Raw genomic sequence first — 20,361 nt, 5'->3', positions numbered from 1 at the left:
AATTAAATGATCAATGTTTGATTCACTCTGAATAAAATCTTTTTTTCTCGTTTTTTTTTTAATTCACTTGGATACTTCACGTCGAGTAGCGCTCGACAACGTATTGAAACGAATGCGCAGGGCTTGCATTAAAATATATTATATTATAAATTTATAAATTATAATGTTGTGACATTATAACAATACATTATTATTCTCTGGGTAAATAGAGGTAGAGACTGTAAATAGTCGTATGTTGGGAAATTGTTATTAGGTACTGTAACCCTTTTAAACAGGGTTTTTTGAAAATGTTCACATTGTTTTATTATATAATATGTAGGTACAACTATCATAATTACCGTTCAATTAGTTGCTGTATAGCTTATTGTTTAAAGCAAGTCCTCAATCCGGTATACGTTCAACAACATTTTAATACCTACCTACTAAAGCTAATTATTATTTTTTTAATATCTTATGCTTAAATATTAGAAAATAGTATCACAATAGTCATTAAATGTTACAATTAGATACGGTTTATAATTGTTTAGACTTATTATATTCAAAAATTCTGAGTCTAATCAAACATTAATATTATACAGCTATGAGCTTAAAATGAATTAAATTGTTTTGGAAACGTGACATTTGTAACCGTTTGTTTTCTCAATGTAACAACTTTTATAAGAGTTATTTAATATTACATGTGGATTATTTTTGATTTATAAAAAAAATGAAAGAATTTAAAGTTCTCAACAAATATTTGTTAAATATACACAAATCGTATGCAAATATAAGTAATGAAAAAAATAACCTTTACGTTTAAATAAATACTAAAAGAAATTAAATAAAAAAATTTGAGTTGGATAAAAATATTAATATATTGATATGCAGTATAATAGGAGAATAATTCTGTCAAAACACACCAGCCGTGGTTATCAAACAATGAATTCTGTATATTTTTGGTCTTAAAATATGTTTTTGATTTGATCGTATAATACACAAATGTAAATTGGGTTTTCAACAATTCCAATTAGTTTTTGCAACTACTGCAGTATTATTACTACGTTTGATGGTTAACAGTTAAAATTTACTTTCTGTCTTAATATATATAAAACTATATACCTAAGTGTTCCTTATACGGGAAGTAAATAAACAACTGAGTAACTAAATAAGAACCAAAGAATGAATAAGAAGTATAAATCTTGCCTGAACTTCGGAAATGGCAAAATAATTTGTTTCATTGCAAACATATACATGTATAGTTATATACTACATGTCTACATTTACAAACCATTTCAATTACAGAGTTTTGTGATTTTCAAGTTCTGTTAAAAACTTACATCACTGACCAAATTTAACTGTAACACGTTGATTAGATTCTCATTTATTACTTAATATTTTAAAATTTCAGTTGTATAATATTTTTTTAAATAAGATGGATTAAATTATCTTTAAAAATTAACTCGTAAATCGTGTTTTCTGTTTACCATAATTTATTTTTAAAACAATATATTTTATTAGTATTATGATGTGATCAAACTATTTGATATATGCATTATATATAATCAATAATACCTAATACTGTGCGTTAGATATTTTAAAGTGTTTGTTACTTTACCGTATTGAACAAAGAGTACGTGTATGTTTCTAAAAACAATTTTTTGATCATATTAAGCGTCTATTCGATAAGTTTATATCATAATTATATCTTTGTTATCTCATATGTCATTTAAAATGTAGTGACATGTTAACGAGCTTTATCATTTGAGACTTCATTCTATAAGTATTCCACATGCCCATTGCAAATACATGCTTAGTAAATAATTTAATTTTTTTTTAGTTATAATTTCTTATAGTTATTAATGGAAATTCAATTCTCAACGTTGATAAACTATTGTGCAAAGCGTGAAACTTATTTCAAACTTTTCTAAAAATTAACATATATTAATCATACGTTTACGTCACATTTATTAAAATTATAAATAAATACAACTGATATTTATAGTGCATTGTATCTAATTATTTCAATTTCACATTTAGGAAATTTTCTGAGTTGAGGATGAGAGTATATTAAACATTTTTTCGCCTCACATTCCTGTTTTTACTTTCAACTATTAATTACCTATGTTTAAAAACACGACCAAACAAAAAGAGGGGGTAAGTCGTGTATGTCGCTCTGCTGTACAGTAGGTTACTTGAGGTTACTGTAATGGATGGAATTGAATTTGAATATAATGATATTATATCATTGTATACGAAAAACAATTCTGACGGGAGACGGTTTATCTGTCTAGGATTTATTATAGATTATTAAAAATTTTTAAATCTTAAATTTAAAAAGAAATTTTTTATGAATTTCTAGTTTAAAATAATTTGCGAATTTTTGTGATTTTTACGTATTTTGTCAAAATTCAAACTTTGAATGCTTATAAAAAAAAATTGTGACTATATATTTCTTTTTTTTTCAACAATATGTGAAGAGTATATTGTATTAAATTTTCAAGCTTTTTTACTCAACAAATAAATTTTGATCGATATTAATTTAAAAAAAACTAATAATGATCGAAAATTTTATATGCCTATAAATAGTTCAACTTAAGTCAAAATTTTTTGAAAAATACATGGTAAATAGAATATAGTTATTTAAACATTCAGTGAAAATTTCATGTATCTATGATCATTTGTTTTAAAGTTACATCAAAAACCAAAATCGATTTTGTCGAAAACTGATTGTGCGTACAATTTCCCGTTTTCCCTTAATTTTTAGTTTGTTTATCCCGATTATTTAGAAAAGTATTAAGAATTTAACCTGCTTTTGACCACCCAAAGTACCGACTAGATTCACTTTCCGATCGAACGAGGTCTGAAGTCGAAAATCGAAGGACTTTTACTGTCCCAAAACGTGATGACAGACACAAAAATAAAATTAAAAAAAAACATACATACTACATCATAGTAAAATCAATACATTCCTCGCTCCGCTCAGAATCTAAAAGTGTTGTGATATGAATGATTATATTCCATTAATTTATTTAACCTTTTTTGTTTACACCATATTTAATTCATTTTTCGTGTATTTAATATTGCAGTCTAAATAATAGTTATAGTTGTGTTATTCTTATTATAATAAATTAATAACATACATTTATACGATAAAGTGTAATGTGACGATTTTTCGTATTTGTTGTTATTTTGACACCACCACGCCGTAGACATAGCTGTGAACTACAACAGGTGTTATCAGTACGATGAATTGACAATGGCTGACCGTTGTAATAACTTAATAGAAATAGTGTATGTATATAATATGTGATATACATATATATAGACATATAGTGAGAAGGTATACGTTTATACTATGTGAATAAAAAGTATTGTTATAATGGAATATTTTTTTAATTCGTTTAATTCTATTTTAATATTATGATGTTGTTAATATTATGTAGTCGTGTATAACAATATAGACGTTGTGCATGCATTTTTTTATAAGAAAAGTTTAAAGATAATCACTCACAGTTGGTCTGGTTGGCGATTTAATTGTAAGGATATTTTATTTTTATTTTTACTTTTATCGACATTCGGTCTGTTTGTCCAAATTTGTGTTTTTTTTCCACAATTGTATTTTTTCTTCAGATTTCTCATATAATATATTATACACTGACACTTATGCTGTGAAATAATATCGTCTTTAACTATTATTGCATGCGCTCTCCGATATTGTCGTCTTGAAGCGTTAATCAACTACCACGTCGTTGTAGCTATATAAAACTAAATGTCTCCACTCGATCTCATATTATTTTTATCTCGTCGGACCTGATGCCATGCACACAGCTATAAAAGTGTAAATTTACATAGTATTTTTAGATTTTCATGTTCAATTGTGGATGATAATATTATCATGGTGTTTATTGGAATAACAAATGTATTTTTAAGTTTGTGATTGTGGAAAAAAGGGTGTATACATTATTTCAATTTACTTTTCCTCGAGAAGTCCTAAAGCAATATTGTTATTTAATGAAACACCGTATTTGGATTTGAGATATTATATTTAAAATTAAACAACTAGCAATTGTATTTGAAAATTTAAAAATTTATTTTTCAATTAAATAAATAATAATAACAATAAAATTACTTTTATAGATAATTAATAACTAATAAGTAATTAAAAAAAATCCGCATTCAAAAACCGCAATATAGGCTTACAATTTCACTCGCTAATATGAAATGATCAATCTCAACGTTTCTTTAAAAAAACCTAAATCACTCTGTAGGTACAGCGTACACTCACACTACTCACTATTATACGATCTACAAAATAAAACAAGAAGCAATCGAACGACGACGACGGGATGCCAGCTATTTTTTAGAACACGACTTTTCAGTACCATTAAAAAAAATAAAAATAAAATATATAACTGTCGAACGTCCTCGTAGCGAATTCCAAAACAGTTGGGTGTACTACTCGTGATCCAGGTAAGTCACGTAGGTCTCAAAGGTACCACGCTGGCACTATATATATATATATATTTATATATATCTGCACAATATATATATTCACCCATTATGTTGCAGAAATATATATATATATATAGTGTATACGCACACATCTCTATCTACGTTATATGGGTCGACTTCTTCGATGTCGTTTGTACGTATTACGTTAACGCGTTGACTTCAGTGAGTCACATATTCAACTTTTCTGTTTTTTGACCCAAATTAAACGCTACATTTACGATTATTATTGAGAATATAATTTCGTACGTACAATATGATATTCAATGCCGTGCGACGAGAGTCTTGTAGCGATGACCTAATAAATACAACACAATTTAATCGAAAGTAAAATCTTTAATTATTTATCCTCACTGCAGATCCCTGCGACTTGACATGTAGGACACCGCTTAGAGTGCTTAGACGATTAATTTGTTTAAAAACGTAAACACGTTAATTTCAAATAATTCAATCAGATCAACAAAATCAAAAATGTATTACATTCAATAAAAGTCAATATTTGCTTTAAAAATATCTACAAATATTGTATTAAAATTAGAAGAATATATTTTTATGCAAATATTATCAATGAATAATGCTTTAATCGAATTTTTTCAAAAACTAATTACCTATTTTATGCATTTGAGATATTCTTATATAAATGCAAAAAAATTATATCCATTGAACTCACTAAAGGGCTTTCATTATTAACTCTTATCAAACAGCTTCTATTCATATCGTGATGAAATAAAATGTAATTACTTCGGAAGTATTTAACTGCACAATGATTCGGATGTGATGAATTCGTTTCTAAATAGCCATACTATAGATTATACGTTCGGTAAGTACAGAATACTAAAATAATTACTATGGATGGAGTTTAAAAAAAGGCAAATGATAATTTGGTTATTATAAAATATTTTTATCGATTGTTTAATAGGATGAAACTTGATAACAGGTACGGTACTGAAGATAGGTTCACAATAATAAATCAAGTCCATCGATAATTGTAAGCCTAAGACCACATAATTCTTTAAGATTTTTTATATACTTAATATGTTCAATTATCAATACTCTATAATTCTAGCTCACAAAAAATGTCGGTGCATTATTTAAACTTATCAAGAACCAAAATGCTCTGAATTAACATAATTTAGAATTTTTAGATATATAATTTATGTTTAAATTTGTCAGTCTTTAAATGAAGTTTTATAATCAACAGATTCTATTTGCATATGATAAAATTAATAAATTATAACCATAAAATATATTTCATATCCGTTGTTTGAACCATAGAATAATAATTATAATAAGGTTAATTATTATTAATTATTACAGTATACATTTACCAATAAAATATATTTTTTTTTACCATTTTATTTTGGTTTTTAGATCACGATGCATTCTCTTTTGCTGAATTGAATTATTTGTTTCCCGGAACGTAGCAAGATAAAATATATTAATTTTTAGATTTTACGATCGTTAAAAATCATTCTTTAGGAAAATTTATATTAAAGGTTGTCGTTTAATTTCCTGAAAAATTTTAGATTTTGAGATATCGATTATTGGTGTTTTAGTTCTCGATAATAATATTATGAAAAACATAAGACCCAGAGTCTATTTACTTGTTACTCTTATTACTCTAGACTTTTTTGTTATAATAATATAATATATGATTATACTGTGAAGTTACGGTCAATGACGAAAATTGAACATTTACGTCATTAACCGGTCATTAACGTAATAAACCAAGTTGCTAGGTTACTTTCGTAAACTACCGGTCAATGACGTCAGTTTCCAAGATAATAGTTTATTGTTGTAAATTACGAAACAAAATAAAACACTTTTACCTCAATGACCGAATATTAACATAATTAACCATTGACTGTTGGTCAATTACGTAAATGACTGAAAATACACATAATGATGTGTGTTTTTTATGTGCCTTTGTGTACAGCAGTCGAAATAATGCTTCAATTTCAAACTTTGAGGGTGGTTTCCGATGGAAAAAAGAATATCCTTGGTGCATTATAGAGGTCAAAAGTAAACATTTTCCAACAGTTTTCAAAAAAATCGAGAAAAACAAAAAAAAAGTGACAGAAAAACGGGAATTTTTACACAAAACCAGTTTTCGACCAAATTGATTTTTTATATGGTTGTAATTTAAAAACTAATCACTGTAAATACTTAAAATTTTCATCAAATGTTTATGATAGTGTTATCTTCATATATACAGTTAAAATTTTAAAAATTGTTGAGTTTTTTAAAGTTATGTATAGACCACTGAAATTTTCGATTTTTATGAGAATTTTTTTTTGAAGTGTCGGTAAAAAAATTTTAGATGACCAAAAATACTTGAAAATTTAATACAAGGTTCCTTATGAGTTGTTCTTATTGTAGCTAAAAAAATTAAAAAAAGCTAGTCACAATTTTTTTTTTTATAAGACTATAGTTCAAATTTTTACGAAACCTGCCGAAAACGCAGAAATTTGCAAGTAATTTTGAAGTGAAAAATCGTAAAATTTTTGTGTTTATAACTAAGGATTAAAAATACAACACAAAGTTTTCCGTAAGTTTTCTTTTAAGTAGCTATAGAGAATACTCGAAGCATCATTTTAGGAAAAATTTTAAGTGCGTTTGAATTTTAAATTTTTACGAAATAGCGTAACGATAACGATTTATCCTCAAACGATTTTAAATATTTGTTATTATTAAAAAAGTATAAGTTGTAGATACTTGAAAATTTTACCAGTTATATAGATTGGCATTTTCTTTACATGATTTAATTTTCAAAATATTTTGGTCTTTTTGAGATATTTATAGACAACTGAAATTTTCAATTTTTCTGAACAATTTTTTTTGATGTGTTGATAAAAAAATTTTGTCCTTATCAAAATACTTGAAAATTGAATATAAAATTCCTCATCAGTTATTCTTATAGTGATTAAAAAATTATAAGAATATATATGCACAATTTTTTTTTATTAGCATTTGAAGTTCAAATATTGACAAAAATTCGTCAAAACCATGAATATTTGCAAATAATTTTGTAGTTCAAAATCCATTAAATTGTTTGTATTTATATCTAAGGTTGAAAAATTCAACTCTAAGTTTTCCATAAGTTTTGCTTCAAATAGGTATAGAGAACATTTGAAAAGTCATTATAGGAAAAATGTTTTGAGCGTATGAGTTTTAAATTTTTATGAAATCGTGTTACGATAACGGTTTATCCTCAAACCAGGTATATGATGTATATCTATGATAATATAGGTATTATGAATTATGATATCTACATGCAATGTTTTTGGAAAAACGGGTAACACTATGACATTATTTAAATATAATATATCTTAGACTGACAAATCATCTCCGTTCAGAATCGTTTTTCGTATACAATGATAGCTATCATTGCATTCAAATATAACCTACCCTAGTCATAGGTCCACCCCACCACCTAAGCAGAGCGACATCCACTTACCCGTTTTTTAAAATATTAATTATATAATATATTAGTTATTATTTATTTTCGCAAGGTATGCTGTTGTGACTTTTTCAATATCTACATCCATACTTAATATTTTACGTAAATAAAAAGTAAATATTTAAAAATTAAATGAAACGTGAATCGGCGAACTGTCGAACTGCGAATCAAGCGATATGTCAAACCAATACGATATCCACAACGATACTAAAATAGCTAAAATATGATATGGGAAAAAAATCCAATAAAATAAATTATCTACCTTTGATAATTTTTTTGATAATCACGGCATTATTTGATTTAGCCATCACTCCATCAACTATGGTTAGATAACTGACAGTGACCTGTGTGTTATAAAAGTATAAATGTATAATTTACAACAACGTCCAACAGGAGTTGAGCATTGAATTGACGTTAATAGTAAAATAATACTCGTGTTTACAACATTAACCATTATGTGTCGTCACTTACGTAAATTACCGGCCATTTAAGTAAATTTGTATTTTACAAGGTCTTTTTCGACATTGGCCGGACTTTAACATAAATATCATCATCACATCATCATCATCATCATCATTATCATATCGTCATTGACCGTTACATATACAAACCATGATAAAATTCAACTCATTTGTCAACGATCGATTATCGTTTTGCGAGTTTCCATGCAATAGTAAATTGTATAAAGTAACTATCGGCAATATCGGAATTATTTCATTCCAATATTCTACGAACAACGATTGATACCTACCTTCAAGTTCCCGAGGTGGTTTTCTCAGAAATATCTTATTTGTTATTGTCATCACGATCTCGGTGGAACATGTAAGAGAGTTTTCTTCCAATCGAGACAACTACTGTTATGTAAGTGATGAAGGAAATACTGCACGCAAGGGCAACGAATGAACGCATTTACCATTTTTATCCGTTTCCGTGTGTATGTGATTAATTTTATCTAAAGTTTTGGGTATAGCGGTGTTATACTGTTTGTACGTGCTCGGTACTGTGAAAAACGAAACAAAACGCTTCCCATTATTGCCACTATCCGTCGAAATGATGAAAATCCTATCTTCGTAGTTTAACATTCATTCGAGTGATATAATTTTTAAAATAATTACGAAATTGCATTATATAATAAATTGTATAATATATGTTTATTTCCATCAAAACTGCTTATTCAATACGTACAATCGTTCAATTATATTTGTTAAAAATCACAACAAAGATAAGCTAAGCATGTATAGTATAATAAAATAGTAAAAATACATTTAGAATATAGCATAAAGCCATTTTTAAATTAAATAAATATAAAATACTTAAATTACCAGAAGAATATTGAATTGATCAGACGGATGAATTAAAAAAGTTTTATTTTTAAATAATTATTTTTGGCATAAATAAGAAAACATAATTAAAATAATAGCATTTACAGAAGTGACACTAACAGAAAATAGGCAATTGACACAGTATAGATTGTCTGTAGGGTATAAAAACAGACAATTTCAAATGAAATGACGCCTAATGAATAAAAATGTGGACCTACAATTAATCTTATACGGGGAAATGGATGTTAAATTAATAAGAATCAAATTTCAAACGATCTCGTTGTACCAGTTTAAAGGTTTTAGCTTCGGATGTAAACCGATGTGAGAGTCTTAAATTACATTTACAAGCACATACTCTGCGACTGATAGAACAATACTACAATTAAGAGCCTCAAGAGAACCAAGAGTACAAAACTCTTATAATAGAGTTGTTTAACAAACCTTAACATTTTTAAGGACATAAAAACGTCAGACTTAAGATACAATGACATAATTCTATAAACATTATAAATAAATAAATAATAAATTAATAAATTAAATAATTATAATTAATAAATAAATTAAATAAATCTATTAAAAAATTAATAAATTATATTTATTATAAAATAATAAGCATAACCTTGCGCAAAGAATAACTTCTAAAAATGAGAACTTTTTAATGTTTAATGATATAAATTCAAACATAATTATTTTTTCTTGAGAAACGAATCTAAGCTTTCTGTGTAAAAATGATACAATGTTTGTTGATAAAACCTTTTCATACTGTCAAATATTTTTTTTTTACAATTATTTGCCTTATTTACATGGATTTATAAATAAATACTAAGTTCCATTAGTATTTTGTTTATTACTCAATAAAAAACAAGAAACCTATTTGAAAGTATTAAGTGTTATAACAACTAAATGTAATCATTTAATATTAAATCCAAAAAGTATAAAAATAAACTTTGAAATGGTGATTTAATAATTCTGTCAAATTAGTCTGGCTTAGTTGTGCCATTAAATGACGTAGGTTTCATTTAATTCAGTCGTGGTATAGGAAAATTCAAGAACTTGATTTAAATGTCGATTACAAACAATACGATTCCCGGAAATGAAATGGCTGACCAAGAAGCTTATAATGCAATCGTCTCTACATCAACTCCAACCATAAATTCCATCACATTCTCAGATGCAAAGAACGAAATAAACCTTCACTCAAATAATAAATGGCTCTCTCATTGGCGAAAACTTAACACCAAACTCAACAAAATAAAAAATAATATAAACCCATGGAAAAATCCTGAACTCAATAGAAAAGATGAAACCATAGTAAACCGCCTCCGAATTGGTCACACACACTTAACACACAGCTACTTGATGAGTAAAGACGATCCTCCACTATGTGAGTCATGCAGCGTACTTTTAACCATCAACCACATCATCACTGAATGTCAAAAATACAACCAGTATCGAAATCAATTTCACATATCCGAACAAATCTGTCAAGCACTTGGACCAAACCCACAGGATGTAAAAAACTTAATTTTATTCTTACAAAAAACAGAATTGTACAATTTAATTTAATCTAGAAAATGTATACTTAAAATACTAAAAATGTAACAAAAAAAATTTATTTTACTAATGGCCTAGTTGTCGATGTACTTTGATCAATAAAAAAAAAAAAAAAAAAAAAAACAATACAATTGGTTAAATAGCATAAATTTGGATTGGTGTATTTAAATCCTGAAGACATATCATATTGTTTTGTGTTTGAATTAATGTTAGATATGTCAGATGATCATCAATATTCACACTGATTATTTATTAGAAACTTATATCCACGAAAATTCAAAATTTCTTCCAAAAATATGAGCATGACAAAAAGTTTACGTAAAACTACTAACAATGGTGAATCGTTTCATTCACACTTTAATTAACAGTTTAATAAATCATACCCAAATATATAAGTAATTTTTTTAAAAAATTGGTTGAAAATGTTCAGACGGACACATATATTAGAACAAATGGCGTCAATTTAAATATTCTGAATACACCAAAAAATAAATCCATTTTTTTAAAATGTGTTAAGACTAAAAAGGCTATAACAATAAACTAATATTACGTTATTCGTTCGTAAAGAGTGTTTCATTTAATTCGGTTAAATAAATTAACTAAATATTATAAAAAAATATAGGTATTTATTTTTAAGTGACTTTAAATTTATTATTGTATTTATTAAAAATATGACAAAATATTATGTATTTATTATTTGCTTTATTAGTTATAAATATATTTTTCAATATTTAATGTTATCATATAAGCTATCACCCACCCGAGCATGGCAGAAACTAACGGGTGCCCACTAGAAATACTGCCAAATAGGCGTCCCTAGTTCCCTACTATAGGTCTGTGTGCCTACTCCCGGACATAGTACCATACGGATATATATATATAAACCATGTACAATTTTTTCAAGTTAAAATTTAAGTATACCGTAAAATAATAGGTATAACACTGCAATTTATACAGAATATTAATATAAAATATATAATAAATTATAATATTATAATAATTTTACCATACCAGATAGATAGGCGGGAACGAGAATCGAACCTTTTTTAAATTTGCGATGACGGAATCGATCATTTCAAATAATTTTGGCGGGAATGGTACATGCCCTTTTTTACCAACTATCGGATCACGCATACTATTGTGATTGTGCCATACTAAAGTTTTTAAAGATTTACAACTAAATGTCTTGTTAAAAATGCATTTAATGCTTTTCTTTCTTACTACATTCCACAACTGTAATGATAATTGTAATAATTATTATGATATATTTGTAATTTGTATAAACTAAATGATATTAATTATTTGTTTATTTATATTTTACAAAATTGTATATCCAGAGTGATTAAAAAAAAAAAAAAATGTAGGCAATTTTAACTTTTAAATACGTTCACATTAATTATATATGTAAATAGAAGTACATAATATGACATTAACTTAATGCATAACTTTTCAAATTGACCGGAAAAAGTTAAGTTGTTACAATGGATTTTTTTAACGAGTTGAGCCATTAAGTTAATTAGACGATTAAGTAACTAGCTAAGTTAAAAGATAATTTATTTTTTAAATGGTTAATGCCTTTGCTCGGGCGCGCGCACGTGTGAATAATAAACTGCACTAATCTACGAATAATTTGTCACGTGATAGGTAAAATAATAATAATGTCCAACATTCTGATGCGAATAAGAAATAACGGCGGCGATCTAATTAGCCAAATTAATATAATTTAATGTGTTGTGTAACACATATCCAGGTATCGTGTATATAAGATTAAATCATGAAATCTTGGAACTGTGCGGTTATGGCTTCTGAATGACGAATGGTCATATAGGTACCTCGTAAACACACAGAAACGTATATCATGAAACATGCATTAATTTGACTAAGTGTTTGGGATTGATGGCGGTGAGTATACATATAAACACGACGGTGCAAAAACCCGAATCCAGGGAAATCGCATTTACCTTCATCCCCAATGCATTTTTTTTTACTTCTCGAGTATATTCGACATCGTACAACGTCATCGAATAAACACCCTCGTGCGGCAGCAGGTGTTGTAAAAGCGTATACGGCTTGATTAATTTCACATAAACATTAAAGTTATAATAATATGGTGATTTGTATACACGCATTTTTACTAGCGAAAGTAGTAACGTAATATTTTCATATGTCTAGCTGTATCATAATAAACTGATTTACAACCGAAAACAATATCCAACATCGGTTGGAAACATACATTAATCATCATTAATGAATTCGGTACACATATGAGTGGCTGAATCAGCGCAAAATTCTGCAGATGGTTTTAGCACCCATGTTCTCCCACAACGAAAACATATTTTTTTACAATCAACATTTTTGGAATTATAATTTGGAAAATGTTTAGATACCTACTGTATTTTACAGCTTGTAAGTCGCAACCATATTGTAATTGATTTTAAAATTTGAACATTGGATTACGAAGTATTGCATTATATTTTGAGAGAGCCAGTCTACCATAATTATTGCATTAAATACTTTAAAAGCTAAGTAATCAATAATTGAATTTAATTAATCAAATAGTTATTTAAGTATTTAAGTGCAGATGGATATGTGTTTCAACGGATGGATTGTGTACGAGACCAAACACGCCTAGATATCAGATGTATATAATATACGTATCTATGGAGTTGAGATTTTATCAATACTTTTTTTTATATAATAATTTATTTTCTCCCGGGTGTGTGTAACTATGCTATGACGTTGTAATTTATCTAAAATTAAAAAGTGTAGTTAATATATATATAATTTTGGTTTTAGCAATGATTTCTTCTATTATTTATTTATAATTTATAAGTTGATTTTGTATTCCGAGCAGATCGAGGGAGCTATTGATCTTCAATGACGAACGCCATTTGTTTTACACATTTTTTTCTTTCAGCTATAATCTTTTCAGATCCAGAAAATTCTTGATAATATTATGATGATTTTATGATTGGAAATTGAACTCGTATTACGTTTATTTAAAATTAATCAGCGTTAATTTTAAGAATATCTCACAGAAAACTAAGATGAAAAATTACCATTATATTATGAAATATCATTTATAACTTTTATTATTATATTGTTCAAGTTATATTCCATATCATTAAAACCCCGACGAGTATTGTCGTGTATATACCTATGTTTACTTAATACTTATATATTATAAAATAACTAGTACAATATAAAAACTGAACATTTAAATTAGTAGATAAAGCGAAATAATTAATAAAAACAAGAAAATAACAGAAAAGTAAAGGTCCATCCATTGGAGGTACTTTGTCATGAAAAAATAGTATATATTTATAGCATAATGATCAAAATAGGTCCCCTCTCACATTGGGATACCCGGAAATGAGAAAGCTGACTCTATAGCCTATGAAGCTACCACATCTCCTTCCTCCACAATGATAAACACACTAACCTTATCCGAAAATTTCAACATTATACATCATAAATTAATGGAAGAATGGCAAAAATTCTGGTCTAACCTACCCCTCTCTAACAAACTAAGAAACGTAAAATTAGCTATTAAAAAATTTAAATACCCTCCCAACACCAAACGAAGAGATGAAGTAAATATTACTCGAGCTAAAATAGGCCACTCACATTTCATAAATTATCTCATAAGAAAAGAACCAGTCCCAGTATGCGATACTTGAAATGAGACACTAACACTAGAACATATCATCATAAATTACACCAAATACACGGAAGCCCGCAAGATCCTCAAAAACCCCACCTCACTCCATCAAGCACTCAATGAAGACAATACGGACGCAATCAATGTATTTTTCCATAGTATAAACATAAGTCATAAATTGTAAACACGTGTAAATACTTGTAATAATTATAATGTTTACTTATTTATATTAATTTAATGCAGGCTAAAGACCTTTCATGTCTTAATAAATTAAAAAAAAAAAAAAAAAAAAAAAAAAAATGATCAAAATGTGCACGAGAGTTCATATTATGTTATTCAAAAGTCATTATTATCAAAGCAAGTTGATAGAATTTAATACATATCTTCCCAATTTATATTGTACACGATAACAGTAAATAATAACAATGATAATCTTTATATCATGAAGTATGCTTGCATTTAAACATAAGTCACAACAAAAGGAAAAATATGTATAGAAAATGTAAGGTCCTATGAATTTATAAAACTATTCTTATAAAATATAAAGCTATTAGAAGACACCGATAAATGATATGTGTAAAATATTATAATATTATCTAAAAACAACCGTATGTTTTGAAAATAATAAATAGGCAAGCTTTACAAAAATAAATTACATTGAGAGGATTAAATGAAAGACAGTCTGTTTATGTTAAAACACAAATATTAGACATCAAATTTAGACAAATCCGATATTAATATGATTCATGAGGTGTTTAACATCGCGAACATACTCTGTGGTGTGATCAAAACTGAATTAATTAATTACCACTATATATCAATGTTATAACAAATATTTCACGGCTACCAGTACATGCGTGTAAACTGTTATAACTGTATACAATTAAATCCAATGTAGTTATTATGTACATAAATTAATAGGCATAGAGCTTTAATTTGATCGTTTTTGGTATTTTCACTCGGAATATCGTTTTTTTTTTTAGTTTAATAATAATAATTGCGTACTTAATGTTATCGACAGTTAACACAGTCCCACATTGTGTTGGAAGGACGAATGCCTGCAATATCTTAGACTGTATATTTTAATTTCTAACTTTTTTCATTTTTTACTCGGCGAGTACGAGTTTACTAGACTTGCTAATCAATAGGTACATTCAAATCATACAATGGGACAAATACATTTGATTTTACTTGCCAATAAAATATAAAATAAGTTCTAAATAAGTACTCGAGGAAAAAATGTTTATAAAATACAATATTTTGTGAATCATTTATTTATTTCCTGTCCAAGAGAATCAATATGGGTTTACTCAGTGCATCCATTTGACATTAAAATGTTGGCGTTTGTACTATGCAATTAGATTGTTTTTCCGAGAATTCACGGGACAGGTGTATTTTTATGTTCTTCAATCAGAAATAAATAAAATGTTATTATGATGACACGGCGTCTTGTATAGGCAATTTACCTACATCTTTGGGATTATTTTTCAGTATTTCATAATAATATAATACAATTCATAATCGACGACTGATTGAATCCAAACGACTGAATACTCAACACTCGATAATCGGTACATATAACTTCACCATTCAAATTTTCCAACGGTAGCTGAATTCTCAAAAATTTACATCGCAAGGTGAAAATCACCAGATATATAGCACTGCTACCAATAATCTAATTAAATATTTTACTTTTGTCTTTTAAAAATCTAAAATCAGTTATGTCGTATACATAATGGGATTAGTTGGCTCTTAAAATATCGACAAAAAATGAAGATTGTTCTAATACATATACTACTATTTTTATTAGATACAATTCTTGGCACAGAAGAACACTGGATTTTAAATTGTATGCATGATATTATAATATATAATTTCAACTATAAGATTTATTTACAACAAAATGTAACGCTTATTCTCCAATTACGTACTTTAATTGGATGTCTTCGTGAAAAATATTTTTTATATGACATACACTGGTTGGAAGATTCGGATATGATGTCTTATATCGTTGATTTATACCTATATTTAATGTGATAATGATATTTGGTTGATATATTATGATTGACTGAAAGAATGGGTACCACAACTGGTGTGTAGTGAGTCAAAGATATCTTCTCTTATTATATTATATTTAATACAATACAATACACAAATAAAATACTGAAGTTGTAACAATAATGTGTATGTTTGTGTATTATTCACATGTGACCTGACGTAACAAACCGATTCGATTTTATAATCGAGTTGGACGTCTGAGAGTAAAACGACACACACAAAAATTTTTTAATACAATAATCTATTTTTTATACAATATATTATTCTTTTATATGTTATATCGTCTGTCGCCCGTTACGTTTTCCGAATGGTTAATCACCGATGTTGTATGTGTACATGATATTTTTCGTTTTGTATTATACCGTTGTCGTCGTCGTCTTCGTTTCGAATAGCTAACTATTTATGTATACTATATAATATATAGTCGGTCTTCTCTCCAGGGATCTTCAATCGTCGTCGTATTCGACCGCTGCTTTTAAAATCGAGTTTTCACTCTGTATAACATTATATACTTACATAAAAGCACACCGTATACCAGCGTGAACATATAATATTATATGCGTCATACAATATCCTTTTGCACACGCACGTCATGCTATATATCTTTCTTCACTATTCTAATGACACTATTCCTTTTTTCGTATCAATGCGAATGAATATTTCATTAATAAATTATAGCAACACAAATATAGTTCGATTTATTTAATACTAGTTGACCTAGAAAACGTTAAATATTTGACTTATGTGCAATACGTATGTGCACGTAAAGATTTTTTTTATTTTGTTGACGATGACACTAAATCAAACCAAAATCACTTGTGATACCAACCGAATCTAATATTATGTGGATATTAGGCTTCGATAGCTTTTGTGGCCGATCACTTACAAACGTACAATAATTTCATAAATTTATGCATCGTTAATAGTCACGAAACTATAACTTACTTGCAGTTATAAATAAAATGCCTTACCATATCGTTGTACAATCTGGCTCTCTAATTATTCAAAAAAAAAAAAAAAAACATGAAAATAATAATTTTTATTTTACTACCGAGTAATCCATAAATACTTAAGTAGGTATAAGTACAACAATTATATTTGAAATAACAGGAAAAAAGTAATTAGTGGAGATAAAAATGGTAAAACATACATCATTGGGTGTATATTTAATAACGGTTAAGAATTCCAACCATAAAAATTTACTGATTCAAGATTTGGAAATTAAATAATCATATAGTACATATTCATACATAATATATTATATAAGATCGTCACTCGTGAAAATATTTAGGTAGAATACCTAATCAAAATGTTCTAGCATAATTCTTTTATAAAGTGTTAAATAATAATTATTAATAACATAAATATTCCATTACGGCAATATCACCTGTTCTTATATTGGAAAATAATATTATTTTCAGTCGGTAGTATCAATTGTATTTAATTAGAAATTATTTTAATGGCTTTTAATAATATATTTAATTGGACTTCACATATCGTAAAAACTCAAAATCTTAAAACCCCTAATAAATAAAAATCAACTCAGTGATAACACTTTTTCATCACACACACTCTTGGTTCCAAATTTCAAATCATGTAAATTTATAGATTGATATATATATATATGTATATCACTAATCACTTTCGATAATTTGACAAATTATGGGTAAAAAACGTATAGTATTTTTCTGCCTGTCCAATTTATTTTTACACGAAAACATGCGAAAATAGTAATAAAGAAAATTCACACACGTATTTATTTATATTGTTACCGAGTGGGAATTGTTGATAAAAATAATCGGAGTAATGATCAATTTAAAATGTATTATTGAATTCAAATCTTCATCGTGAAACAATCCAAATGAACGATAAAGCTAAGCATATAATAATAATATTAATAATATTACACATCGCTAGGTAATAATGAACTGCAAGTTTTATGATGATAAATTGTTATAATGAAGAGGAAAAAGTACTTACAAGCTGAAATTAATTAACGCTCTAAAAAAAAGTTATGAAAATAATAAACGAGACTCCTCTTCGTAGGTATAAATCGTACAAAAATCGTTTTAATATGCTGGCATTGTTTTTTAATTAATGAAACTTATTATACATTAAGAAATTAGTAGATAAATGTAAAAATAATTTTTATGACTAGAAAAAAAAAAATGGCCATTGAATATTATTGTTGATTGTGTACTAGGTATGACATAGCCGTTTTGCGCACTCATTAAGAGGACGTCGCAATAAGAACCAATCCTGTCGAACAATCAAGGCACTGAACCCAAAAGGTGTTAAATTGATTTTTCCAGTTATCTAATATTTATATACAATTGTTACTATCAGTGCTCTATAATATTCAACTTAAGAAATAACCATGTATGTTGCGAATTATAGAGTAAATAAGATTCACAAATTTATTAGTTTTATCTAAATAGAACATTTTGGCTATTAACTGTTAAAGTGTTAAAATAATATAAAAACAAATAACTAGACGTCTTAAACGGAACTACTGTGGTGACTTGTTAATCACATGAAACCTAGCTTATAATAAATCCTCCTAACTAAATATGCAAAATAGGAAGTGCCATCAATGGGTGGCTTCTTCCGTCATATTACTCATTTTATATTATAATCTATTATCAAATTTGCTTATTGTGCTTTTGAACAGATTGTAAATATCTTGTAAAAAAAAAAAACTAATAACTACAATCTACATGTTAAATAATTTAGTAATATTAAAATTGTAATATTTTATGCTGTTGACCATTATAATAATCATATACAATACAGTATCTACAATCAATTATTGTACATTGATCCATAAAATATATAGTTCTGTAAAATAATAGTTTTACATTATTATCTTATAGGTTCAATATAAAAGATTCGTCTTATTTTATTTAACCAAATGTCGTGTCTCAATACATATAAATTTAAATTAGAACAATTAATAAGTTCTAACTAAGTGAAAAAATATATTAACAACTAAAAAATTCTATCCGTAGAACTTAATGGTTTTTAACTGAAATTTGTTACACTATCGTTTTTTTTCGTTGATGTTTTGCATAGACCAAAACAAAAATTTCAAAACCGAACGCCAAAAAACTTTGTTAATTTTTAGACTTAATAATCATTGAAAATAATTTGTTACGGATGAAGATTGTATAATACAGTATGAAGTTTAAAATATAATTGTTCTCTTTGACAATTCGATATTTTAAGATAATGTAAAAATATGATGGCACGAATTGGATGTGGAAAACCCCAGGTTCTAGCTCATGTGTGGTAAATTCACCTCCATAATATAATAGCGCAGTTAATCATCAAACGGCTTTTACAATATTATACTTGACAGCTATCCAGCTATCGGGTCACGTTTTGTTCGTTAATTCACCCTAGTCTGCACGATCGGAAAGATAAAAAAAAGCACCTATAACAGTATTAATATGTAAGTAGAGTGATGCTGAGAAGCGCTGTTTGTCATGAGGTGTTTGTCGATCCGTCCAGCTGGTGCAACGAAGTGCTGGCTGGATGCAGATACACGCGTTTTTTCATCCCCGCACATCGTCATCACCTCTCGGGATTATGACAAAAATATATAATTTGAAACCCCTTACAGTGGATTAAATATCATATTATTATTGTGGAAGGTGCGCGTCTATAGTGAATGAGAAAATATATCGATCAACAATATTGGTTGTGTGACACGCATATCAATATATAATATTCTTCATAAAGTGGGACACGACGATATTGTTATATAAATATGTTATAAGAGTGGATGAAAATAGGTTTTAAAAAAATAAATACTCCCA

General features: G+C 27.3%; 1 protein-coding gene across 2 annotated transcripts in view; it reads right to left on the bottom strand.

Moving 5' to 3' along the window:
• The window catches only part of LOC107163607 (lachesin-like), a 97,053-nt gene that overhangs the window by 17,443 nt on the left and 59,249 nt on the right, over positions 1-20,361 (bottom strand). Inside the window, exon 1 of one of the 2 annotated variants that reach the window (XM_089224675.1) lies at positions 3,491-3,694. The exons of the other annotated variant lie outside the window; for it this stretch is intronic. The gene's annotated coding sequence lies outside the window, so the exon portion shown is untranslated. Of the gene's footprint in view, positions 1-3,490; positions 3,695-20,361 lie in introns of those variants that run through there. 2 annotated transcript variants of the gene reach the window in all.

This window comes from Diuraphis noxia, unplaced genomic scaffold (assembly GCF_037042655.1).
Source record: "Diuraphis noxia isolate RWA-SAM2 unplaced genomic scaffold, SU_Dnox_SAM2 contig0003, whole genome shotgun sequence".
In the NCBI taxonomy this organism is placed as follows: domain Eukaryota; kingdom Metazoa; phylum Arthropoda; class Insecta; order Hemiptera; family Aphididae; genus Diuraphis; species Diuraphis noxia.
The sequence above is the reverse complement of the archived record's forward strand: the minus strand, read 5'-3'. Positions and strand labels throughout refer to the sequence as shown.